The following is a 26,630-nucleotide window of genomic DNA, read 5'->3' as shown; positions in this document are numbered from 1 at the left end:
ATTTTTACCCCAGTTTTGTTCCAAGCTTTTTTAAAGTGGCTAAATAAAAACAAACATTAATGGTGAGAGATCTTCAACTCAGTCTAAACTATCTTATAGAATTGCTAAGCTTATTAGCTGTGGTAATGCCTATTTATTTTAATAGCAGGTATCACATTAGTTCTATTTTCCTAAATTATATTTGTTTATGTTTTACTTATTCTTTTGTGTTGGAGATGGTTCTAACAATATATGATGACATTATTTTGTGTGTTCTGTAAGATGGTTAGATTTCATTTATTAGATTTAATCAAATGAGGTTAGATTGGCCTAGTTCTGTCTCTTTGGTTCATCTCATTCCATTCCTCATAGTAAATGGACTAAAGTGGTTGCTGTTTTAAAGGGTACATTATCTTTTACTGTGTGAAGACCGGGAAAGCCATTTTTAACCAATTTTGCCTGGCCTAGACTGAGTCTTGATCCTGCTGTCATATTGCAAGGTTCAGGAAGTCCAGTGAACTGATAATGTCAAGGGAAATTATTCAGGGGTTCACAGGAGCCTAACATGTTGTGATTCACTGCACATTAGCTATATTTTGGCTGCTTCAAATCATGCTATGATGTGTGATTAGAAGGAGATTTCCTCTACATGGGAAGTGCTTAATGCACAGAGCTGATGAGAAGTGTCAATGTGTAATTAGAATTTAGAATGCTGGTCTCAATAGCTACAGCTAGAGAATATTTTAGGCCAAGGTATTGAGAGGTGATACTTCAAGATGTTTGAAACACATCTATTATTTGGCTGTCAATCTTCATCTGTTGATATTAAAACCAGTTAATATTTCCACTCTCTGTATGTCTTCCTTTTCTTCCCGTTTTGTAATATTTGTAGGAATGTTGTTTTCAATAATGGATACCATAAATGCAGTTGCTTTAATTGGCCAGTAGTAGGAATAGTTTAAATATGCCAGATTGTTCAGTCAGATTTCAAGAGGTCGTATAGAGTGCAGTAGCTTCATGCTGAGGTTTAGTGAGACACTTTGTGTCCCAGTACAATTTCAGCCAAAGTTAGAGTGGCTAAAATGTGTACAATTTACTCTCTGCCTATTGACACTGGATGTAAAACAACCAATCTGGCAATCTTTAAATAGACCTTTGTAAGTTGTTCAGAAAAATAGCCAAATTAATGTTTCTCTTGGCCTTTTACCACATATTAAAAAAAACTCCAGCTGCTCCTATTTGAGTTCGCCCAACTATTAACCACACTTCAAGTTATATGCAAATACAGTAATTTGATGAAATTTGCAGGCGCCATTTTTGTGCGAATAAAGGTAAGATAAAGTTGCCATAGTCTTAACAAACCATCAAACTACTCTTATTAAAGAGAGATGACTGAAGGTGGTTTAACCTGAGGGTCGCAACATCTCAGGCAAGGGGAGATGCTCTCGAGGACAGTCCTTCATGGAAACCACAGCCAGTGTAGGAATTGAACCCGTACTGTCAGCATCACTCTGCATCGAAAAGCAGCTGATCCCTGCCCCAACCTGATCTCCTTCTCCTGCTCGACCTGATCTTTTGCTCTTCCCCCTGCACATCCACCCAAAATTGGTGCCCATGCAATTTAAAGCAGCACAAAGCATGCATGTGTTGGAATCAGCAAACACAACCTTGTATAAGTACAGAGATAATGGGAACTGCAGATGCTGGAGATTCCAAGATAATAAAATGTGAGGCTGGATGAACACAGCAGGCCAAGCAGCATCTCAGGAGCACAAAAGCTGACGTTTCGGGCCTAGACCCTTCATCAGAGAGGGGGATGGGGGGAGGGAACTGGAATAAATAGGGAGAGAGGGGGAGGCGGACCGAAGATGGAGAGTAAAGAAGATAGGTGGAGAGAGTGTAGGTGGGGAGGTAGGGAGGGGATAGGTCAGTCCAGGGAAGACGGACAGGGCAAGGAGGTGGGATGAGGTTAGTAGGTAGCTGGGGGTGCGGCTTGGGGTGGCAGGAAGGGATGGGTGAGAGGAAGAACCGGTTAGGGAGGCAGAGACAGGTTGGACTGGTTTTGGGATGCAGTGGGTGGGGGGGAAGAGCTGGGCTGGTTGTGTGGTGCAGTGGGGGGAGGGGATGAACTGGGCTGGTTTAGGGATGCAGTAGGGGAAGGGGAGATTTTGAAACTGGTGAAGTCCACATTGATACCATATGGCTGCAGGGTTCCCAGGCGGAATATGAGTTGCTGTTCCTGCAACCTTCGGGTGGCATCATTGTGGCAGTGCAGGAGGCCCATGATGGACATGTCATCAAGAGAATGGGAGGGGGAGTGGAAATGGTTTGCGACTGGGAGGTGCAGTTGTTTGTTGCGAACTGAGCGGAGGTGTTCTGCAAAGCGGTCCCCAAGCCTCCGCTTGGTTTCCCCAATGTAGAGGAAGCCGCACCGGGTACAGTGGATGCAGTATACCACATTGGCAGATGTGCAGGTGAACCTCTGCTTGATGTGGAATGTCATCTTGGGGCCTGGGATGGGGGTGAGGGAGGAGGTGTGGGGACAAGTGTAGCATTTCCTGCGGTTGCAGGGGAAGGTGCCGGGTGTGGTGGGGTTGGAGGGCAGTGTGGAGCGAACAAGGGAGTCACGGAGAGAGTGGTCTCTCCGGAAAGCAGACAGGGGAGGGGATGGAAAAATGTCTTGGGTGGTGGGGTCGGATTGTAAATGGCGGAAGTGTCAGAGGATAATGCGTTGTATCCGGAGGTTGGTAGGGTGGTGTGTGAGAATGAGGGGGATCCTCTTGGGGCAGTTGTGGCGGGGGCGGGGTGTGAGGGATGTGTTGCGGGAAATGCGGGAGACGCGGTCAAGGGCGTTCTCGATCACCGTGGGGGGAAAGTTGCGGTCCTTAAAGAACTTGGACATCTGGGATGTGCGGGAGTGGAATGTCTTATCGTGGGAGCAGATGCGGCGGAGGCGGAGGAATTGGGAATAGGGGATGGAATTTTTGCAGGAGGGTGGGTGGGAGGAGGTGTATTCTAGGTAGCTGTGGGAGTCGGTGGGCTTGAAATGGACATCAGTTACAAGCTGGTTGCCTGAGATGGAGACTGAGAGGTCCAGGAAGGTGAGGGATGTGCTGGAGATGGCCCAGGTGAACTGAAGGTTGGGGTGGAAGGTGTTGGTGAAGTGGATGAACTGTTCGAGCTCCTCTGGGGAGCAAGAGGCGGCGCCGATACAGTCATCAATGTACCGGAGGAAGAGGTGGGGTTTGGGGCCTGTGTAGGTGCGGAAGAGGGACTGTTCCACGTAACCTACAAAGAGGCAGGCATAGCTGGGGCCCATGCGGGTGCCCATGGCCACCCCCTTAGTCTGTAGGAAGTGGGAGGAGTCAAAAGAGAAGTTGTTGAGTGTGAGGACAAGTTGTTAATCTTAACTGCATATCTAAAGCTTACACCCCATTGAATATATTAAGAGGCCCCCTACTCCACCTTTCTCTTCCTTCCGTTTCTTGCACCTTCCATCAACTACTATGCCCTCTGTCTCTGTTTCAATTCATCTTCCGCTACTCATGGCATTGTTAGTTATGATTTTATCTGAACATACTTCATGCTGGGCATGGAACTTGTACTATAAGGTACAGAAATGCGGATGGAATGAAGATCCAATGTATAATCATCTTCACCTGTCTTTTTTTGATGTGTCTTTCCCATCCAATGCATTCTAGTTGGATTGTAATTTGCAGTAATTTTCAACTTCATGCTGACAATTACCATGCAGGCGCAACGTTTTTAACTTCAGTGGAAACTCTGGTCTCATGATTGCATCTGCTTTCAATATATTCTGTTCAATTGCCCTACAGAAAGCAACAAGGACTTGATGGATCAAATGACCCCATTCAATACTATAATGACTCTTTGAATAGATACATTCCATCAAAGACATTCACTTTTTCAGATTTTTATTCGTTAATTAAATTGATGAATTGTTTTGACTAAAGATTCAAATTCTACCATCCTATCTTACAATGAAATAAATTATAAGATCATCTCCGTATCTTGTCTTAGAGATGGGATGATTTCGCAACTGAAGTTACTAAGACCAGCGAGTGATTCCATTTCAAATAGCTAGTAGTTTCATTTTGCATTTTTTCAATAAATTTAGTCAGATGGAAAACCAGACTGTCTTTTGACATATCTACTCAAGCAAATTTTAAGTATGCTAAGATACCACCCTCATCTTGTCTCACAATGTTAGTAGTGAAACTGCACTGTGTCACAATACTTTATGTTTGTAACTGGACTGAAAATTGTTTTCAGATCAACTGACTGGAACAGAGCATCCAAACTACTAACAGAAACCAGCACTTCTACACCTGCTGATTTTTCTAGTCAAGGCTTCTCTCTGCCACTATTCCAGAGAAAAGAAAAGCACATTGTTGACTGAGGTGTTCACTAAATTAAGCAAAACAGAATATCTAAAATTGTGATAATCATGTAATGTCAAAACACAATACCAAATTAATATCTGTCTGACATAGTTTAACATAATCCTCAGAGCTAATTGATAGTAGGTGATAATAAAGGAAATAAGTATTGAACCTAACATTCATTATAGTACAGAAAAATAAAGTAGAAGAACCTCATGCAATCATTGGGCTGCCAAATTTTTTGTTCACTTTGACAAAAGTGTAGGTGGGGAGGGGATAAGTCAGTCCGTGGAGGATGGACAGGTCAAGGAGGCGGGATGAGGTTGGTAGGTGGGAAATGAAGGTGCAGCTTGAGGTGGGCCGAGGGGATAGGTGAGAGGAAGAACAGGTTAGGGAGGCGGGGACGGGCTGGGCTGGTTTTGTGATGCATTGGGGGGAGAGGACGAACTGGGCTGGTTTTGGGATGCACTGGGGGGAGGGGAGATTTTGAAGCTTCTGAAGCCCGCATTGATACCATTGGGCTGCAGGGTTCCCAAGCGGAATATGAGTTGCTGTTCCTGCAACCTTCGGGTGGCATCATTGTGGCACTGCAGGAGGCCCATGATGGATGTGTCATCTAAGGAATGGGAGGGGAAGTTAAAATGGTTCGCGACTGGGAGGTGGAGTTGCGAACCGAGCAGAAGTGTTCTGCAAAGCAGTCCCCAAGCCTCCGCTTGGTTTCCCCAGGGTAGAGGAAGCCACACCGGGTACAGTGGATACAGTATACTACATTGGCAGATGTGTAGGTGAACATCTGCTTAATATGGAAAGTCATTTTGGGGCCTGGGATGGGGGTGAGGGAGGAGGTGTGGGGGCAAGTGTAGCACTTCCTGCGGTTGCAGGGGAAGGTGCCGGGAGTGGTGGGGTTGGAGGGGAGTGTGGAGCGGACAAGGGAGTCATGGAGAGAGTGGTCTCTCCGGAAGGCAGACAAGGGTGGGGATGGAAAAATGTCCTGGGTGGTGGGGTCGGATTCTAGATGGCGGAAGTGTCGGAGGATGATGCGTTGTATCTGGAGGTTGGTGGGTGGTATGTGAGGACAAGGGGGATTCTCTTAGGGCGGTTATTGTGGAGGCAGGGTGTGAGGGATGTGTTGCGGGAAATGCGGGAGACACGGTCAAGGGCGTTCTTGACCACTGCGGGGGGGAGGATGCTGTCCTTGAAGAACACGGACATCTGGGATATGCGAGAGTGGAATGCCTCATCCTGGGAGCAGATGCGGCGGAGGCAAAGGAATTGGGAATGGGGATGGAATTTTTGCGGGGGGGATGGGTGGGAGGAGGTGTATTCTAGGTAGCTGTGGGAGTCGGTGGGCTTGAAGTGGACATCAGTTTCTAGCTGGTTGTCAATGGAAGACTGGTGTTAGCTCGTGAATGGGATTAAGAAGAGTGAAGAGGACTAACAGTCCAAGCTATTGAAGAATGGTCAATGACCTGCCAGAAAGAGAGCAATCCAATATCGATGTGGAGCAAGAAGATGGAAGTCCAAGCCTGAGATGGTGGAATATGATGAAAGGTATCAACATGAACAATAAGGAAGTGGGATTGCTTTCACCTTTAATTTCTAATTATTTTCTGTATGATGAGTACTTCTTGTCACCTACCCCATTAGAGGACATTCCAAGAGCTGTCATTTTGGGAAATTACCAAAGAAATATTGTCGATCTCATTGACCTCTGAACCTCGCGCTCATTCCCTTGTAATTACACACAGATCAGGTTCTAAACATGGGAGCAAGTTACCTGTTCCCATACTGTTCAGAAAAAAGTGTTGGACATATTTAGATGGTCAGGCAACATGTAGAGTGTGTTTATAAAAATGTAAAGCTCTGTTATTTAGGTCTATGATCAATTGATTGTGAGATATTAATGGTGAAAAACTGATGAGGACAAGATCACAAAAATATATGACCTAGAAAGTCTTTAAATGGCTGTAGTGTTAATAGCCTTTTACAAAAGAAGATGTTTTGTGAGAGAAACTGAAGAAATCATAAAACATCAGAATTGTTGCATCATAGAAGCGTCCCATTATGCTTGCATTGGTTTTATTATCTATTGCCAGTGCCCTGCCTTTTCCCCATTTCCATACACACTATTTTTATCTCAATAACCATTCAATATCCTCTTGAATGCTTCAGTTAAACTTTTCTTCACCACACTGCCAGGCAATATATTCCATGAAATCAAAGCAGTGTCCAAGATCAAAAGGTTACGTGAACAGTTCAAACAGAATAGCAGGAGGAGGATAGTAACAAGAGTAACAATTATTATGAAACTTTAATATGAGTTCAAGAGGCATGCTTGATAGAAGGAGAGAGGGCTAAAGATGTAGAGAGATTGAGGGAGGTAATTCCACCTCTTAGGACTGAGGAGCTGCAGATATGGCCACCAATGGTTGAAACAGAAGGTCATTGACCTGACACGTTAACTCTGTTTGCTGTCTATAGATGCTGCTGGACTTGCTGGGTATTCCCTGCATTTTCTGTTTTAATTTCAGGTTTCCAGCAACAACAGTACATTGTTTTTTTCCTGAAGTATTGGAAGAGATGTATATAGTCAGGAGACATGGAAAATCTTGGGGGAGAAAAAAACCAAAGGAGGTTCTAATGTAGGTCTAAGAGTGTGCTGGAAGATAAGGACTGATAAATAATTTCTATTTTCTTAGAAAGTATTGAAGAGAAGGATAAATTAAATAAGTACAACAAAGCGGCTTCATGTTACCCTGTCAATAATTTGTCATGTGTAGGGCACAGATTTCATTTCTTTTAGTAGACAAGAGCTGTTTGCTAATGGAGACTAGCAAGCCAGTATCAAGTCATTTCAGAAGTTGTCTCAATTTACTTGATGAATTACTTTTATTTCATGGTTTAGGATTTCCAATGGTAATAAATTTATTCTGACTGGCTCATAATTTTAAAAAATGTTTTGCCCGTTCTTCTGACAACATAGAACACTGCAGAATCGGAAATAAACAATGCTCAACATGTATGAGCCACATTCATAAATATTTTAGCTCTCTCTGGTTTACTTCTTTTGTGAAGTGATCATTTTTGTAAATTGCCGCTTCTGACTCTGAGTCAGTCAAACCCTCGCAAGTCAATTCCTCAAGTTCAAAGCAGACTAAATAGAAAATCATTGCAGAAAGTTATTTTTAAGATGGCAACAGCTATTATGACTGCTCTAAGGATGCTGCAGGATTCTGAATAAAATAAAACCTCAATGTTTTTCTCCCACTACTGAAGTATCAGTATTAATCCAGAAATTGCTGGAAAATCTCAGCAGGTCTGGCAGTGTCTACAGGGAGAAATTGGAGTTAACATTTCAGGTCCAGTGACCCTTACTCAGAACTCTGACTTCTGTCCACAAATGGTGCCAGACTTGCCGAGTCTTTCCAGACATTTCTGTTTTCATTTCTGATTTACAGCATTTGCAGTTTTTTCGGCCTTTACTAAGTATGAAACTAATTAATTTCTGCTAAAACAGCTAAGTAATGAAAGGGATAATGGGAACTGCAGACGCTGGAGAATCCGAGATAACAAAGTCTGGAGCTGGATGAACGCAGCAGGCCAAGCAGCATCTTAGGAGTACGAAAGCTGACGTTTCAGTCCTTCACCTTTCATCAGAGAGCTGGGTCTAGGCCTGAAATGTCAGCTTTTGTGCTCCTAAGATGCTGCTTGGCCTGCTGTGTTCATCCAGCTGCAGACTTTGTTATCCCAGCTAAGTAATGAACTTTGACAATACATTGCATTTGTGTCAGTATGGTATGCTGTTGCTTCTGGACTTAAACACCTATGAAGGCCATTCCAGTCTTGATATTATGTTGCCTTTTTATACAATACTATTCTTCACATTCATTTGACTTACTGAGTGTCATTATGTTGAGTACATTTATCAAGAGATATTGACACGACACTTGTCCAGTATGGCCCTGTGAAATGTGCAAAAAAAACCCTCTTCTCAGGCAAAAAGGGAGATAATCATTAAATCCCTACAGAGTGGAAGCGGGCCCTTTGGCCCAACAAGCCCGCACTGACCCTCAGAGGATCCCACCCAGACTCATCCCCCTCGAGCCCAGCTAATCTACACATCCTTGAACACTATGGGCAATTTAGCACGATCAACGTGCCTGACCTGCACATCTTTGGACTGTGGGAGGAAACCGGAGTACCCGGAGGAAACCCACACAGACATGGGGAGAATGTGCAAACTCCACACAGACAGTTGCCCAAGGGTGGAATTGAATCTGGGTCCCTGGCTCTGTGAGATAGCAGTGTTAACCTTGTTGCCCAGTATGGATCTTAAAAAAATTCCACAGGATCAACAAACTTTCTGCTGATATTTCTACTTAGCACCCATACACATATCAATATGCACAAATAATTATCTCCATTTCCCAGACTAAAAATATGTGGGGTTTTCCACAGTTACTTCAGTTATAATAAGAAAGTTGAGTGACTTTACAAATTAATCCTAACTCACTGATGAAACAGCTTTCATCTGTGTCCACTTGAAGAATTGCTTTGATGATAATTGCTTTATATTTCATTTACTTTAGACCTGGCAAGTAGAAATAACAGGAGAATTGCACTGATTCAAAGATTTTCATGGGCAGTAGACATCTAAAAACACATTACATGTGAAATGAGGTAATGAAAACTGCAGATGCTGGAGAATCCAAGATGACAAAGTGTGGAGCTGGATGAACACAGCAGGCCAAGCAGCATCTCAGGAGCATAAAAGCTGACATTTCGGGCCAGAGCTCTGATGAAGGGTCTAGGCCCGAAACGTCAGCTTTTGTGCTCCTGAGATGCTGCTTGACCTGCTGTGTTCATCCACCTTCACACTTTGTCATCTTACATGTGAAATACTGATTTACAGGTTGGAGAGACAACTCAGAAGTGTCAACAAATATTGTAGACTTGAGAAAATCAGAGCACAACAATGCTTAAAATGAAGGTTGGGGGGCCATATGTTCTTTTAAATTGCATGTTCTACTCCATTCCAAATTGGCAAATGCCTACCCCATTTGATGGCTGTAAGGATCCTGTTATTTGTTGATTTTAATCAATTATTCTGCCTTAGGTAGTATGAGGATTTCTCGACTTCAGTTAATTAGCAAGGCTAATAATGCAAGTTAAAGCTCACAGTTGTGTAAATGATTCATTTTGCCTAGCCAGAGGGGAGAAACAGTAAAATAAATGGTAATAGTTGGAAACGAACACACCAGTCAGATTGCATATCCATTTTGACATATAAAAGACAAGTCAGACCAGAATGCATCATTCACAAGTGTATTTGTTTTACCTTCTGTGTATAAGCTTTGTTAAGATGCACTGGGATCATAGAAACAGAACCATCACATTGATGCCACAACTTGAAGAGGGTGTATCAGCCCCTTGTTCCTTGTGCAGCTTCATGAAGGTGTTGAACAAAACTGATTGGATCCTGTGAAACAAAGTCATTAAAAACTTGAATGTGAACCCTCTTGCCCAACATTTGTAATTGTAATCGTGGGAAAAAAAATCTCAAGTAAAGAAAATCTGGAAAGAATACCTTGAAAGAATCCTATACTTAAGGTACAAAAAAAATCACAGCGACGGATAAAACACCATAAAAGGCAAAAAGAACTGAAAAACAAAGTAAATGTGGACAGGTTAATTTTTACACAAAAATAATCTCAAGTCCAGCAGGTATGGAATAATAGATCAGCCGATAAAACAATAAAAATGGAACACAAAATTCAGAAAACCAAATGACTGTATTTTGCTGAAACAAAACATTGTGTGTTTCAAACAAATAGCTGCAAACTCCAGCTTCCAACCTGGGCTTCAATGCATAATCTTACCGAGGTATGTTATAACATCTGCATTGGAGCCTCATTTCATAGTGCCCACTGTAAAGAGCCCCTCACCTGATCTCACTGTTTCCCTTTTGTTTCTTTCATGTCCCATTTCCACTGAATCCTTACTTCACTAAAAACTGATCATCTTTAACATGGAGTAGTGCAAAGGTTTTGTGAGATACTGAAGCCCAGAATATGGTAGAATGCTTAGTCATTGTTTGAAGTTTTTTTTTGTCCTCGTCATTTAGGGGTAACACTTTTGTGCTGCAGTTTGCTGAAAGTGTCAGGTAATAATGGTGTGGTGAGGGCATGAAACATTGAAACCCAATGAATGACATGACCAACACAGGATCCTTTAATCACCAAAAACATAAGAATTGAGTAAGACATGAAAGATGACTGAAAAGAATGTTTCATTGAAGTATAATTGAAAAGAGAGAGAGAATGTAAAGGGTGCAAAATTGAATTTGGATCATAAAAAGAACCAGAAATAAAGTAAAAGTATCGATTTTAAAATCACCAGGAACGATTTACTACCTTTAGAGTAACACAGCTTTTCTGGAATACATCTTTCATTTTATTGAGTTCTTGTACTGTTTAATACACTTGCTAATTTTCTGATGAAAGATTTTTGTTTAAGAAGCATCAATGCAACAAATTGTTAAACAATTGAGTGCCTACTTTCAAATCCGAATGACAGAGTGCTGTGATTTGTGGCCACTTGTGATTCACATTGTCTCTCTTTCACCGAAAGTTGGTGGGGCATTTATCTGATAATAATGGAGTGCCTGATAAAATCCTCATTAGTTTTACAAAAAAAGCCTGATGTGAAATGCAGAAAATTCCTATCTTCTAATTATTAAATCTTATAATGAACAAAGGAAGTTCAAAGTCAAAGTAGGGTGTTCTCTTTTTGACAATGAAAGAAAATATTTTAACATCTACTAAAGGCAATTCTGCTTAAGACACTTTTAAATTAAGGCTGGGATCAGGTTTGGAGGAAAATGAGGTCGAAGTTAGTGCATTATAAAAATAATACTGCTTCAATATTTGCAACTTTTGTAGCCCTTCAGTCGTGGCAGATGCTTTGAAAGCTGACAGCTGTTAATGGCTTTCAAGGTGATTTGATATAATTTAATCTTCCCTTCTGCATTTGGATGGAAAACAAAAGGACTCTGCTCCTGAATGCTTGAATCATTTGACTGTCAGAGCGCAACTAGAGTAAATGTTGAAGATCTATTTCTGTTCGAACTTTCTTTATAAATTAATTCACCTTTCTTCTCCACTCTTGGTTTTCATTCCAAAGAAAGCATTTATGTGGCATCATGGATCAGCAGTCAGTTTTGAAATCGGCTGCTTGCAAATAGTGGCCTAGTAAGAAATACACTGCTACTCTGAAAAGAAATGGGGCAAACACATCGCGGTCTGAGCTATTGAAATTAGGGTGCATTATGTTATTGATGTGCCTGTCTTCTCTTAAGATTGTCTTTGCTGCAAGTACTACACAGTTCTGTACTTTAGCATTTCTCAGCTGATTTCATATTTAGTTGCACAAAGCTGGCTGATTTTCAAATGAGTGAAAAGCAAAGCATTCAGCTGGATCTGCTGAGCAGTGATGGGGGTGTCTTTGAAACTACTAGCTCTGAGGCTTGAGTATGCAGAAGAATGATGAAACCCCTCAACAGACTTGCATCAAGATGATATGAGCAGAGTCTGAACAGATTGCTTATTCTCACCTAGTTAGTTGGCGATAAATATGTGACCTTTGCCCTGGAATGTCCTGCCATGAATCCTTGCTTTAAGTTTGAGTTAAAGACTAAGGTAGAATAATAATGCAACCTTTATCATTTGGTCCATGCTGTGCTCTGAATCTGTTTAGATACAACTAATAAACTTCCAGGCGCAATGCTCCAACATATTTATGATGAAAACCGTAGCTTTTGTGTTTTGTTTTTTAAATTTGCACTCTAGTTACACATGCAAAGCAGCTCCAATATGCAATGTGAATATAACTTTAAAAAGCCAGAGAACTGCAGACGCTGGAAATCAGAAACAAAAACAGAAAAATTGCTGGGACTACTCAGAAGCATCTGTAGAGAGAAAGAAGTGTCAATGTTTCAGGTCCAGTGACCCTTCAACAGAACTGATTGTTGACAGGCAAAGGCAGTTTTTATGCTGAAGACAAGATTGGGGTGGAGAATGAGTGAGTGGATTGGTGGAAACGGAGCCCAGAGAGATAGAAAGACAGTTCGGCAGTCAATGCGATTGCTAATAGTAAGCCAGGAAAGGGGAAAAGCTGATAATGAGGACCATAAGTAGGTGAAAATGGATTAGCTGTGCTGAAAGGAGCCCATAACATTACACGGCTTGGGGTGTAGGTGTGGGCAACGGACATGGAAGGAGATGTTCCACTTCTGAAATTATTGAAATTGATATTGAGTCCAGGAGACTGCAGGGTTCCCAAGCAGGAAATGAGATGCTGTTCTTCCAGCTTTGACTGAGCCTCGCTGGAGCACTGCATCGAGCCCGTGTCAGAAATGTTCAGGGAACACAATGTGTGTTGAAGTGGCAGGCAACTGGAAATTTGTGGTCATCTGTACAGACTGAACGTAAATGTTCTCCAAAGCAGCCACCTGGGCATTTCGTAGAATTCCTACATTGCAGGAAGAGCCCATTCAGTCCATTAAATCTGCACCGAACCTCCAAAGAGTATCCCACCCAAATCCCAGCCTTGTACCCTATCCCTGCAGTCCCACATTTACCATGAGTAATCCATTGAGCCTGTACGTCCCTATACACTATGGCCATGCCACCTAACCCACACACCTTTGGGGAGGAAATTAATGCACCCGGAGGAAACCCACTCAGATGCCGGGAGAATTTGCAAACTGTACACAGGCAGTCACCTAATACTGGAATTGACCCCACGTTCCTGGCCCTGTGAGGCTGCAGAGCCAATTTGTGTCCCACCATGTCGCCTGGGTCTCCCAAATGTAGAGGAGGTCACATTGTGAGCAAGAGATACAGTAGACTAGATTGAGTGAAGTGCAGGTGAATTACTACTTCACCTGGGAGATGTGTCTGGAATCTTGACTATTGAGGAGGGAGGAAGTAAATGGGCAGTTGTCGTACCTTTTGTGATTCCAGAAGGAATGCGCCAAAGAATGTGGGAGGTGTTAGGAGCAGAGAAGGAGTGGATCAAGGTGTTTCAGCAGTAATTGACTTTGTGAAATGCTGACAGGGGAGGGGAGGGAAGGTGTACCTAGTGGTGGCATCCCGCTGCAGGCAATACAGTGGCAGTTATGATCCCTTCCACCTGGTTACTGAGGGTGTGCAAAGTGAGGACCAGAGGGACCCGAATTGGTGTTGTGGGAGGGAAGAGGACAGATGAGAGCACAAAATGAGTCAGACTTGGCGAAGGCCCTGTCAACCACAGTGGGCATGGAATCCTCAGTTCAGGAAAAGGTGGACATTTCTGAGGTTCCCTGCAGAAGGTGGCGTTGTCAGAAAAGAAGTGACAGAGATGGAGAAACTGAAAGAACGGAGTGGACAGTATTACCATGTTGGTTTAGAAGAATGAGAGTAATATAATACTTAATACAGAATATTGCATTCTGCCACTAAGTTTCAGCAGTTTGTTACCTGATCTTTCCTTTGAAGACCATTGTGTCTGATTGTTGCAGAATAAAGTCATAAAGTTGTACAGTATGGAAACAGAGCCTTCAGTTCAATTTGTCAGTGCTGACCAGATATCCTAAATAAGTCTAGCCCCATTTGCTAGCATTTGGCCCGTATTCCTCTGAACCCTTCCTATTTATCTACCCATTGAGATGCCTTTTAAATACTGTAATGTACCAGCCTCCACTACTTCCTCTGGCAGCTCATTCCAAACACTGTGATCAGTCAGATGTAAATTGCTTTTCATGAAATGTTGAGGCTCTCTGTTAGTTCAAAAATATTTCAGGAACAAATCTCTGCAGTGTCGAGGCAGGCAGCTTTGAGTCCACACTGCCCCTACAAAGAGGATCCAAACCCAGATCCACCGCTTGCCCCTCCAACCTATCCACGTAATCCTGCATTTCCTACAGCTAATCCACCTTCCTGGCACATCTTTGGACTGTGGGAGGAAACTCACACAGACGCAGGGAAAACATGCAAACTCCACACAGACATTTGCCCAAGGATAGGATTGAATCTGGGTGCCTAGCACTGTGAAGCAGCAGTACTAACCATTGCGCTACTGAGCTGGCCCTTTTTTTTTCTGTTACTAATTCAGTTTGTCAGTGAATTATGAATGGTTGCTCCCTTACGCTCTTGTAATCATTTTTACTCAAATGTGAGGCAAAAATGTCCAAATAATAATAAATTAATGAATTTACCTCACTTTTTTTTGTGTAAACATTTTGAATAGAATTTACCTTTCAGGCAGAGAAAGAATGAGCAGCGTATAGCTGCATCCGGAAATCTCCCAATCTTCATGTAAGAAGTTTCAGATTACGGCAACGTTGCGAAGTCAATTTTTTTAATCGGAATTGTACATTTTCTGATTGTATATTTTCAAAGTAGATCTAAAAGGAACAAAATGAAACATTTTTCGCAAACTGCTTTACAAAATTCTGCAAACATTAATGTACTGTTTGTGCTATTTTTGCAACATTGTTAAATATATTGACATTTGATTTATTTCTTAATGTATATTAACTTCCCTTTAGGACAAGGGAATAGTAATGCATGTAAGAATAATTCAGCCCATTGCTTTGAAGACAGCAGGAAATATAATTCATTGATGTGTGGCATCAGAAACATTCATTGAAGAGTGTTCCCTTTTGGAGATAAGACAGGAGTTGATAGGGAAAATAATTAGCATGACCACACATAGGTTTCTGGAGTTTACATGTAACCTTGAGTTCCTGGCAGAGGCAGAGGCCATTCAGCCCATCATAGTTGCACTGTATTACCTACCTTTATTCTTTCTTTTCAATAGCTGTCCATCCCTTTTAACAATGCTATACGCTCCACCCAATAAATTCTTATGGTAAAGCATTTTTTGCTTCAGCTCCTTGTCTCTAAACATCTGCGCTGACTTTCCCTTTTTTGTCCATACATCTGTTACAAAATTACTTAAGCAATGGATATAGTCTTTGACTATTTATACTTTTAAATCCTCCAAGTCTTGAAAACCTTAGATTCTCCTTGAACATTTTTCCCTAATGCAAAATGAAGACTCCAATTTTTCAAGCCTTTCTTTAAAAATGTAACGTCCAACATGGAATAAACAACAATATTCACCCAAAGTGCCAAGTGGATGATTAATCTTGGCCTCTTCTTGAGGCCTGCAGCATCACAGATGCCAGTCTTCAGCTAATTTGATTCAGTCACAGTATGTCACATTAAGAAGTGGCCAAAGGCACTTTAATACTACCAGAGCTGTGGATCCTGGCAACAGCACTAATGACTTGTGCTCCAGAACTAATTATACCCCGAGCCAAGCTGTTCCAGTTCAGGTACAACACTGGATCGACCCACCAATATGGAAAATTCCCCAGCTACCCAGCAGCTCCAACAACATTCAAGAAGCCTGACACCATCCAGAACAATGAATCTCACTTGATTTGTATCAGACCTACAAACATTCACCCCCTGCTTCAATGTTCAAACAGAAGATGTGCAGCAGGAATTCACTAAGGCTTCTTGAATGCCAACTCCAAACCCACAATTCCCACTATGTAGAAGGATAAGCACAGCAGGTACTTGGAAATGTCATCACTTATTTGTTCGTCTTTAAGCCACCCACCATCCTGACTTGGAAATATTTCGATTGTCCTTTAGTGTCACTGAGTGAAGATCCTCAAGCATCCTGTCTAACTACATTGTGGGTGTCTTTCTGTGACATGGCCATCAGATGTTCAAGAAGGCATTCACAAAGGCGTTTAACAATGGGAAATCAATATTAGGCAGCAAAATCCACATTCTCTGAATGAACATTTTTAAAAAATGAGCAATTTGTAATGCCTTTGGGTAAGAACTACAGAGGGAAAATAATTGGACAACCCTTTTAGAAAACAAGTGCAGACACAATGTTCAGAATAGCCTTTTTGTGTGCTGTACAATTTTAACATCTCTTTCCTGCTCTTCTTCTGATATCTTTCTTCTGTTTGAGTTGGCATTCCCACAATGCTGGTTGATTTCCCTTCTCCACCTTCTCCATCCAATCTTCTTCCAATCACACTGCATTTTAGACATTTTCCATATTATTTTTTCAGCTGTCGTAGGTCTTCCTGTTCTCCATCGTGGTTGTCATATCTCTATTGAGATGTTTCCTTTTTCTCTCTCTGTAACACACTGTTTTGGTCACTTCCCTGTTACTTTCTTTAATGCTCTCACAATTTTCCTGATATTTGACCTACCTCTTTCTTCACACATCCATCTCAGGATCTGTGTTCAATAGTATCCATACTAGTGTTTCTTGATTATTTCTCTTTCCTATTGTTAGTAATTTATTCTGTTAGTGGTCTCATGGCATGAGTATTTAAATGGAATAGGTTGGCAGAATAATCCAGATCTTGTTTAAGGTCAATGAATCGCAAGTCTAATCTGTTTGTGTTCTTACCGACTGAGGGCATCTTACATAAATTCACCATTAATCTGCATCAATATTTTTGGGTATGAGAGTTCACCCATTATTTCCTTTTCATTTTTAATACTTGCAGTTCCTGAAAATAATGCTTCTCCCTAAAGGAATGTGCCTTGAATTTTGCTGTGTTTCTGAGTGGGTGGAGAAATCGAATGCAAGGGCAGACTCACAATCCAAACATTACAACTATCAGTGTGAAATGTACCAATAAAAGGATTTTACTTAGTGCTGACCAATTTTAAGCCATATTTGAGTTAATTGCTTACTGTAACATGAACTCGAAGTTTATGCAGTGCCAATGGTATTTTCTGTGGGCAACTATGTAAGTGCTAACTCATCTAACCTTGTTAATATACATAGCTGTGGATCCCATTGTTGCATATTTTCATCAAGGCCAGAGGAGTGCATCTTTAAGCTATTGCCAACCCTCTCGTATTGCATTTCTTTGTGACTAAGAATGCACTAATAGGAGGTGATGCCAGAAGAGCATCATGCACAACAGAACATCAGTTGATTGTTGATCGATTTTATCGTCACGTGTACCGAAATACACTGAAAAGCTTTGCTTGCGAGTAGTACAGGCAGATCACAGCAAGCAAAGGATGTACAAAACCAGAAGACTCTGATGCGTACAGGTTACATTGCAGGTTACATTATTTGAGGCTAGAATCCATTCAAAAGTCTGACAATGGCTGGAAAGCAGCAGTTTCCGAGCCTGCTTGTGAGGGTGTTCGGGCTTCTGTATCTTCTGCCTGATGGAAGAGTTTGTAGGAGGTCATTATCAGGGTGCAATGGGTCTTTGATGATGTCGGCTGCCTTTCCATAGCAGTGAGCCACGTAAGTGGAGTCCATGGATGGAAAGTTAGGCTTCTCTCATGGTCTGGGCTGTGCACACCACCTTCTGTAGTTTCTTACAGTCCTGGGCAGAGCAATTGCTGGACAGGCTGTTATACACCCAGGCACTGTGCTTTCTATGGTACATCTGTAGAAGTTGGTGAAGGACCTTATAGACATGCCAAATTTCTTGAGCCACCTGATGAAAAAGAGGCATTGTTATGTCTTCGACTGTCTCATTTATGTGCAAAGTCCATCACCCGTCTCCTCTGTCAAGAGATTTTTGCCTGTATGTTCCATTGCATATATTCCAAATCTATGTCAGTCTGATTGAGGAATTCAACAGACAAAAAAATGGATTAAAAAACGAGCCTGTTAGCTACTGGAGGTATCCCTTTCTACTTGTGGGCCAGTATAAGAAGAAGCATTGGTAAAAGCCAGGCAAAGATCATTTGTTTGCCTTTTGATTTGGAAAATAGAAGAGGGAAAATGTTTGTCTGGGTTGTTTTTCTAAGCACGGGACTGTAGCTTACTAATGAAATGTCCCAATCTTGAAAATCCACATGAACATTAATTAGTCATTAGCTTGCAGGATTTACGAGGCAACTTAGTGTTCAACTAAAGTTGCTGTCTCAGCCTTCTTACCTCAGCCAATGCTAACTATTTTAAAGCACACAGCTCATGACTGTTAAGTTGTGCTGAATAGATTTCTGGCTGACTGCTTTCTTAATTTCACTTACTCGGGCCAACTTAATTGATTCTAGCTAAAGGTCTGCAACAGAATGCAGGTGATTTTCCCAACTTTCTGGTGCTGGTTTTGCAGCTGTCTGCTTGTACTCTTTTCCATTCTGTCTGCTACCTGCTGATGTCTGAGAATTAACTGGAAAGTGAATTGGGCACGATATGCATATTTCTCCGATTCTAATATACTTCTCCCCCTTCCTCGCCTCTGGTTGATGGAATCCTGCTTTTTGCTCCAATCATAGTGCTTGCATTGATGAGAAACAGAGGAGCAGGATGTAATTGACTTTCCAGAAGGAGAGAATAATGTCAAATATACAGTGCGAGAACAAAACATTTAGGCCAATATATCTATTCCAGTACTTACAATCCACATGAGCCTCCTTCTATCCTGCCTCACCCAGCCTATCAGTATAATCTTCCTTGCTTTACTTCCTCATATGAAGATACAGACAAAGAGCAGGAGTAAGTCATTCGCCTCCTCAAGTGTGCTCCATTGATCCAATTGGAATATCAAATCTATATTGTTACATATTTCTGAAAACCCTTCAATCAAATCCCCCAAACCTACCCTCAACCCCATGTACACACCCATTGCTTAACACTAATCCATGGAACTTGAGCGTAAAAATATTCAAGGACTGTCCGTCCATTGTCTTTTCAGGAGGAATTCCAAACGCTTTTGCCTCTCTGAGAAGAAACAAAATCATCTCACCACAGTTTTAGAGGTAAAAGAGGGTGTAACCTCTACACCTCTACCCTATCAGGACCCTTTTAGGATCTTGTGTTTTAATCTGGTCACATTCAATATAGTCACTACACTCCAATATATTCAAGCCCAGCCTATCTGGCCTCATATGACAACCCAGTTGTTTCAGATGTTAGTTCGATAAACCACCTTTGAACAGGTTCCATTGCATTTCCATCCTTAGCATGGTTTCAATCCCTGTACTGACTGTGGGTAGTTCACAGAGGCGTGCTTCCTATTTGTGCCACATGGTTAATATGGAGTGGTAACTTTTAACATTTATAGTTAGTTATTTCTTGAGTACATGACTAATTATTTTATCAAACAACTCGATTGCCATCCTCAGCCCTTCAACCAACATACAATAGATGGACAGAGGGAGTCAACTACATAATATTTTCCTATGTTACTGCACCATAATGTATTGTAAGGTTTCCACTTCAACTTGTTAAAATCTAAGACATCATTCTGTTAAAGTGGTGTAAGTACTCTGAGCGGCTAGATCCCCATTTCTACATATTTAGAATTGTTATCTTCTATTATTCAAAAACAATGGTAATGGGATAAATCACACAAAGGATTTTTTTTTCTTTTTCTATTCATGGGATGAGGGCGTCACTGGCGCAGCATTTATTGCCCATCCCTATTTACCTAGAGGGCAGTTAAGAATCAATCACATGGTTGTGAGTCTGGAGCCACTGTTGGGCTGACAAGATAAATTTGATTGAATTCCTTCTCTAAAGGAGATTAGTGAACCAGAAGGGCTTTTACAGCAATCAATAATGGGTGTCCTGTTTGCCATTATTAAGATGCGCCTCTTAATTCCAGATTTCATTCATGAAGATTAAATTTCACCACATGCTATGATCATAGAATGTCAGGGTTGGTCTGAATGGATTAACCAAAGTGAGAAAAATATCATTTTTCAACTGTAATTATCTTGTAGTCGAATCCTCAAGTTATTTAAAAAAAAATCATTCAGGGGTAATGGGCTTAACTGGTGAGTCACCATTTATTGCCCATCCCTAGTTTCCCCTGAGAGGGTGTTGGTGAGCTGCCTTTTCAAACTATTACTGCCCATTTGCTGTAGATGCATTCACAGTGCCATTAGGGAGGGAGTTCCAATATTTTGATTGAGGAACACGAAAGAATTGAGTTATTGTTGCATATGTTCAAGAAATTTTGTGTGCCAATGTTTCATCAGTTTTAACATAGCATTTTTCTGAGCAACAGGTGAGATTGTGTGTCTCGATTGTGACACCTCTACAGATGAGAAAATAGCACACAGCTATCTGACTCATCCTATTCAAACAATATCTCCTGTTGCCTGGTGGCTTTGTTGACAGCAACACAGTTTATTTACAGGATATCATTTCACATAAAACTGAAAGATGACTGCCATGGAATAATTAGGCAGGACATTGGAACTATGGAATCCCAAAAGAAAACTTTCTGCAAAGTAGATATTGCAGTATTAATTATGTATGCTGACGAAACACTAATAAAAATAATTTTGAAGTGGTGATGTTTATTCGCCAAGGTATTATTGCACATCCACAGTAATTTATAGAAAGGAAAAAAAATTCCAGCAACATGTCCAAAGTCAAGTAAATTGTCTGTGTACTTCATAGAATCTCTCAGTGCAGAAAGAGGCCATTAAGCTCATCGTGCCTGCACTGACCCTCTGAAAACCATCCCACCCAGATCAAGTCTCTCACCCTCTCCCTGTAACTCTGTATTTACTATGGATAATCCACCTAGCCTGCACACCATTGGGCAATTTAGCATGGCCAATCCACCTAACCCACACATCTTTGCACTCTGGGAGGAAACCAGAGCACCCAGACATGGAAGAATGTGCAAACTCCACACAGACAGTCACCTGAGCTGGAATCAAACTCCAATCCCGTGTGCTGTGAGGCAGCAATGTGAACTGCTGTGACATTCCAACCTTTCAATATTAATTTGTATTTGCCTCTCTGATATCCTTTATCAAATCATAGAATCCCTAAAGTGTGGAAGCAGGCTATTCAGCCCATCCAGTCCACACCAACCCTCTGAAGGGCGTCCCACCCAGTCCCACAAAACCCCCATCCTGTACCTGTAACCCTGCATTTCCCATGCCCAATCCACCAAGTCCACACATTTCTGGACACTATGGGGAATTTAGCAATGCCAGTCCACCTAACCTGCATACCTTTGGACGGTGGAAGGAAACCAGAGCACCCGGAGGAATCTCACTCAGACACAGCGAGAATGTGCAAATTCCACGCAGGCAATTACCTGAGGCTGGAATTTAACTCTAGTTCCTAGTGCTGTGAGGCAGCAGCACTAACCACTAAGCCACTGTGCAAATTTGCGAAGTATTCAAAAATTCTTACTGGAGTTACGTAGAAATAAGACCAAAAGGATGTTCCCATGAATATTGGGAGCAAATACATTTTGGAAACAATATAAATCAGTTGGTATTGATTTAGCCCATCATATACACTAAAATGGGAGGGAAAAAGCATTTGCACCTGTGCAGTGCCCTTCACCAACCAGGCACTTCAACAGGCTTTGCAGTCATTGATGCACATATAAGGTGCAACCACTATTGTCATGTTGGTTTGATTTCTCAATTAAAATGGGACATTATAAAACTAGCTGTCATGTTGTTATCACCTATGACAATTATTGTGTATGTTAACTTGTCAATAAATAGGACTTACTTCACCAACTATCTCTTAGTCATGGGGAAAATTATCTGTAGTGTAGCTTTCGAATTCTTACAGATGAAAGGAGAAAATTGCTATTAACTAGTTCATAGGAAGAAAAATAACCTGAAAAGCTCATCTTAACATTTGTATGTCCATCCACCAGGGAGAGATTAAACAGAGTTCCAGTCTTCGTATTCTGATTATCCAGCCAGATGCTACATTTCCGAAGCACAATTTGTATTCTTTCTATGACCCTCATAATATTCTTCCCTAAACTAAAATAAAACAAAAAAACTGCAGATGCTGGAGATCTGAAACTGAAACAGATTTTTCTGGGAAAACTCAGCAGGTCTGTCTGCATCTGGGCAAGAAAACATTCACTAATGTGAAAGCACTCTGCTTTCTTCTCACAGATACTGTCAAATCTGCCGATTGTTTCCAGCAATTCCTGATTTTGCTTTTTCCCCTCAACTAATACTATCTGAAACTCATGATTTCATCCTTCATCTATGAGTTGTTTGAGGTAATTTGTCACATATGTCTGTGTTACAACATATTTCAAAAAGTAATTTATTCAACAAAGCAGCATGGTATGTTTGAAATGGAAACTAATGTAATTGCAAGTCCCTATCTATCTTTAGGATTTTTTTTCTCTTTAATGCGTTTTTTAAGGTTTAAGTTTCCTCTGATTAGCTGGTTGCATATGAAACCAGGTGCACGGAAGCTGATTTCTACAACGTAATGAAGCTGTGAATATGTTTTCCAAACAGATTAACTGGATATCACAGCAATATTAATGCAGAACAGTGAACTATTCATTTCTCAATAGCTAATCTGTGTAGTGTTTCTGTGTTTAGTATCCCATTATGTTGGAGATTGAGTTTCTTTGTGAAATTTACACATTTTTCAGAAATAGCAAAAGATCTAGTCACAAATATACAGAAAATATCATTTCAAGATATGCACCAATTCGTGGAATCTGGAATTCACCACCCCCCACCCCCCAAAGCTGTTCAAGCTGAGGGTCATTTAAAAATTACAAAACTAAGATTGCTAGTTTTGTAAAACAGTTTTCAAGGATCTAGAAGAGTGAGGTTTGAGGAAAAGAAAGTAGAAGCAGTATTTGAGACATTCCAGGATGGATTGGCTTTTCAGGGGGTTTCAAGGCCATGTCAAGGCAAGTGAAGAATTATAACTTCCTGTGAAATTACAGAGTTTTGATAACCTATGGTGGCTCAGTGGCTATCACTGCTGCCTCACAACTCCAGGGACCTGGGTTCAATTCCACCCTTGGGCAACTGTCTGCGTGGTGTTTGCACATTCTCCCCGTGCCTGCATAGGTTCACTCCAGGTGCTCTGGTTTCCTCCCACAGCCCAAAAATGTGCAGGCTAGGTGAATGGGCCATGCTAAATTGCCCATAGTGTTCAGGGATATGGAGAGTCAGTGGATTATAGGAGGATGGGCCTGGGTGGGATGCTCCAAGGGTCAGTGTGGACTTGTTGGGCTGAAGGGCCTGTTTCCACACTGTAGGGATTCTATGATTCTGCTATGGTGTTACTAATATCTGAAGGGGCTGGTGGAGAGTGATTACTTGAAAATCTGCAGGAACTATTTGATCGCATTTGCTTTCTGATGTTTTCTGTGGATTGCTCAACCATTGTCTATCTGTTATTCATATTCGCTTCATGTTAAGTTTGGGATGCTAGAACATAAGCCTGATCTATCTTTGGACTGTTTAAGTTTGATTTTTGTCAATAATCTTTGCATGTTTGTTTGGTTGAATTGTTTCTAATACTAAACAAGATCGTACCAAAAATGCACATAATTGGCCAAATAATTACGATGACTCGAAGTATGTTTTGATTTTATTTTCTTTGATTTTATTATTTTCACATGTACAATGAAATATGATGAAAAGCATTGTTTTGCATTCTGACCAGACAAATCATACCTTACATAAGTACATCAGAGTAGTGTCATAGAATCAAAATAGAACAGAATGCAGAATATAGTATTATAGCTGCAGAGAAGATGCAGAGAAAGATCAACTCCAAAGTATGAGAGGTCCATTCATAAGTCTGATAACAGCAGGGAAGAAGCTGTTTTGTTATGGCCAGCGGAAGTGTAGGATTAGAGTGGAAGCAGTGCACCCCTCCAAACTCATTCATGAAAATGGCTATCAATGCACAAAAACATTCTCTTCATTTCAATCACCAGAAAGCTCCTGCTAAATGAAACTTGTAATATTGCTGTATCATTTGTGAATAAACAAGAGCTAATTGTTTTGTAAATATATATATCCTCGGATGCTACTTTCACTGTCAAGCTGTGGTGATGTGTCAAGTAACAATGCATCAGTCTATCAGTTGTGTGGATAGCTGAAGGAAGTACGCTTGGCGAGGCTCCAGCATGTTGAGTATGAAATGTAATTATTTCTAACTTATAACAGCCAGACGACATTGTAAAAATCTAATTAAGAATTATTTTAATGCTGATAGTTACAACGTGTTTGTCCATATAAACCAGGAGTAACAAATACCAGTGATATCTGCTTAGCAATTAATGACTGTTCACAATAAGGGAAAACATCCATGTTGAGATTTGTTCCTCTGCTTCACTGAAAGGAAAAGAGTGAACCAGTAACATAGAGACAACATGGTGCTCTGTATATTGAACTGAAGTTGAGAAGAATGAGCACAGGATGATTGCTGTATGAAAGATCCATAATAGTCATTGCTTATTTCACAGACCAGATTTACTCTATTTTAGACTTGCAACTTCCTAAATATGCTCAGATTAAACCATGTAAAATGCACCTAGAGTTCCCAAAGCTGGCTCAGCAAGATCTTCCATTCCAGTACCTCCAGAATACTTTTGAGGTTTCTCTGAGGCAACAACCGTCGTTAACCCTGTCATTAGGTTTGCTAGCAAACTTTTCCAAATAAATCAATAATTTGCAGTCTTCTGAGATGCAGCTGCAAGTACAGATTGTGCAGTTCCAAAGCTCTGCTACCATTTCCTGAACTCTCACAATGTTGTTCGGCCAGTGTCCCTAAGCTTGAATAAGTTCCTGACCTGGCATAAGCTTGAATTTAAAGTCTCATCTGTCTTTTCAAGTCATTCTATCATCAGCTACCATGCTGTCAACCTCGTAGGCCCGAATCTCAAGAATTCACTCTCTAAGTGTATTCACCTCCCTACCTAACCATGTTTAAGCTATTCCCTGAAACATACCTGTTTAACCAGTCTCTTGGTCAGTTATCCTAAATCTCCTTTGTGTGGCTTTATATCAAAGTTTGCTTGAAATGTTTTGGGACATACTGCTGTGCCAAAATTGCCTTTTTAGTTGCAAGTTGTTATTATCATATATTGACCCACAGATTATAGGTATTCAGCTATACCTATCTCTTATTGGAGATATTACGTAGATGTTTAGATCTGTAATGGAACATGTTCTTTCTCAAATTATTTATCTGTACACTTTTTCCAATATATAATGCAGTCTGACACGGTAATTTTATCACTTTGCATGTACACAAAGTATGGACATATGTATTGGTTTAGATGATGAACTGATCTTTATAATGCAGATGTTTGACAGCAAGTTGTGATATCCTTGACTACTTTATGCCTCATACACTGTTTTTAAAATGGGAACTGAGAGTTTGCTAAATTATCCAGATACACAACAATGTTTTTAATACCAGCTTCCTCATTACTCCTTTAGTTTGATGCTAACTTATAGCTAAGTACTTGCAAAGCACCTTGGGATACCTTCCGAGTTGAAAGGTATGAAATAAATACAAAATGTTGCTCAGTCTTGGCCTTGTTGCTCGGCCTTACTTCATCTTGTCCAGTCACCTGCGTAGGAGCAGCTGTTTAACCAGCTAAGAGGAGAGTAAAGGTGTGAAAATGGTTCTGCCTATCTGATCACCCACCAGGTTAGCCCCAGGCAGAGGAATGTCTCAGAGACAGGAGCCCGGCAGTGGACCCTCATTAATTATGTGGACTTCAGAGGTGTTTGGTTTCAAGTCCCACTCATTGACTTGAACTCAGTCATCAAGGCTGACACTTTAGTGTGGGGCATGCTGTATTTTGGAGGTGCTTTTTGTTCAGTGATTTTCAGATTAGATGTGAAACCATCTACTTGTGCTCATGTATGTAAGAGATCCCACGGCACTATTTTGAAGATGACATTTGAGTTATCTCCAGTTTTCTGGCCAATATTTATTCCCCCAACCAATATCACAAACAACAGATCACCAGGTCATTGTCCCTGTTCTTCTTGGGGGTTTGTTGTGTGTTTATAAGCTGGTATGTTTCCTGCATTACAGCAATGACCACACTTTAGAAAACTTTACTAACCTTGAATGCTTTGATACGTCTGGTGGTATGCATCTTGTTATGTTAAATGTATTTTTTCCTTTTACACACACCGGCATAAACATCAGTAACACTGAGCAAGTATCTTGTTACTTATCAATTGTGAAAATGTCCTTGAACAATTTGTGTTTTTCAATGAATAGAACAATGCCCTGAAATGGGGTTGAAAATTCAACAGTCATATCAACAGCAAATTCATATGTGCTGAAACTCATGACATTGAAGCCTGAACAGAAATCTTTGAGCATTAATAAAAACAAACTTCTTCTTTCATGTCTTGTTCTTCAAATGTGCAGGAGCACGATTAGATTCCACTGAAAGCAATTGTTATG

The 26,630-nt window shown here is 41.0% G+C and overlaps 1 protein-coding gene across 11 annotated transcripts in view; it reads left to right on the top strand.

Annotated features, from left to right (window-relative positions):
- Positions 1 to 26,630, top strand: part of LOC125453357 (protocadherin-9) — a 701,801-nt gene that overhangs the window by 183,422 nt on the left and 491,749 nt on the right. The gene's annotated exons all lie outside the window — the stretch shown is intronic.

Source organism: Stegostoma tigrinum, chromosome 6 (genome assembly GCF_030684315.1).
Source record: "Stegostoma tigrinum isolate sSteTig4 chromosome 6, sSteTig4.hap1, whole genome shotgun sequence".
In the NCBI taxonomy this organism is placed as follows: Eukaryota; Metazoa; Chordata; class Chondrichthyes; order Orectolobiformes; family Stegostomatidae; genus Stegostoma; species Stegostoma tigrinum.
This window is presented reverse-complemented; position numbering and strand designations above follow the sequence as displayed.